General features: G+C 44.7%; 1 non-coding gene across 1 annotated transcript; it reads left to right on the top strand.

Annotated features, from left to right (window-relative positions):
* The first annotated feature begins 402 nt into the window (after positions 1-402).
* On the top strand, positions 403-600 carry LOC139264921 (U2 spliceosomal RNA). The gene has a single exon (XR_011593422.1). It is a non-coding gene; the product is annotated as a U2 spliceosomal RNA (small nuclear RNA).
* The last annotated feature ends 902 nt before the right edge of the window (positions 601-1,502 follow it).

The following is a 1,502-nucleotide window of genomic DNA, read 5'->3' as shown; positions in this document are numbered from 1 at the left end:
TATCAGGATTGTGCACAACAATGTGTGGCTGTACATTGTGCCATGCTGCACCATGCTGGGTAAAGGATGAAGGGTACTGTCAATCAAAGCATTGTGCTGGAAAGTAAGACGGTGTACCATTACACTGTACAGGAAATGGGCAATTATCTGAGAGTCTGGGAATGGTTGAGCTGTGATGAGCAGCTCAGAGCTGAGATGAAGGCTGAGTTGGAACCTGTTTGTTACAGGAGGAGCAGCATACATTCATTTCTCCATTCATTAGTAATGAATTACATTAATCCATGTGATTGTTTCAGTCACCATGGGGCTGGCGTGCACTAGCGACATCAGGCCACAAGCAATGACCTGCTCTTAAAGCTTCACTGTCCAGTATATTGAGCCTGCGACAGACAACTCTTTGATTTCGCTTCTCGGCCTTTTGGCTAAGATCATGCGTAACTGACCTGACAGGGGAGTAGCCACCATGACCTCCGGGTGGTTCTCCCTGGATCAGGAAGGTATATGCTTGCTTTTTTGGAAACAGGAGGTGGGTGGGGTGGCTTGACCCATCCACCTCCACGGAGGTGTGTGGGGGACCTGACCCATCCACCTCCATGGCACGAACCTGATATTGCAGTACTTCCAGGAACGGTGCAGTGGCTCTAGGCCTTTTGGCTAAGAGCATTGGCGCAGAGTGATCCTTGGCGTGTGCAAGGTGACCTCTGGCGTTTGTGATTTGACAAAGAATTGGAACGATTGGCTACGAATTTCAAAAAAAAAACCTCTTTGATTTCTTTCTGCCACTGTTTTTGCACTGTATGGGTGTTGAAAAATTCAACTGTGTGAATTATTACACAACTTCATGACATAAGACTAGTGGAAAAAGATAATTCATTCTGTATCAATTGATACCTTTAAGAAGGGACCTCGAGTCTCGTCGCCGAGAGCATGCAGAAAGCAAGCGCAGGCAGCGGAAGGAGCGTGTGGCAAACCAGTCCCACCCACCCTTTCCTTCAACACTGTCTGTCCCACCCGTGACAGAGACTGCAATTCCAATATTGGATTGTTCAGTCACCTAAGAACTCACTTTGAGGGTGGAAGCAAGTCTTCTTCAATTTCGAGGTACTGCCTATGATGATGATGTATCGATACCTGTCAAGAAAGAGAATTGAGGGTTGCAGGGTTCGTAATAAATATTGATTCACAAGGGAGCTATGGAGAGAGTACAAAGATCCTGGGTAGTGGGGAAAGAGAAAGGGGTAGCAGGGCATGGCTTGGGGAAGGAGCAAGCTTGGTGGGTTGAATGGGCTTTCTTCATTGCAAGCTTTCTTATGTTCTTAATTGAATTTCTTGAACGATTTAACAACTCTTAACATTACCACGGTGTCCTATGATTTTTAGTTCAAGAAGTTATTATCATACCTTCCGAATAACACTTTGACCATTTTTTTCTAAATGCCAGGAATGGTTTGTTAATATTATCAAAATAATAATGATTGATTTTTGAAAGCTGAGCTGCTTAT

The sequence above is a fragment of the Pristiophorus japonicus genome, chromosome 5 (assembly GCF_044704955.1).
Source record: "Pristiophorus japonicus isolate sPriJap1 chromosome 5, sPriJap1.hap1, whole genome shotgun sequence".
Classification (NCBI taxonomy): Eukaryota; Metazoa; Chordata; class Chondrichthyes; family Pristiophoridae; genus Pristiophorus; species Pristiophorus japonicus.
This window is presented reverse-complemented; position numbering and strand designations above follow the sequence as displayed.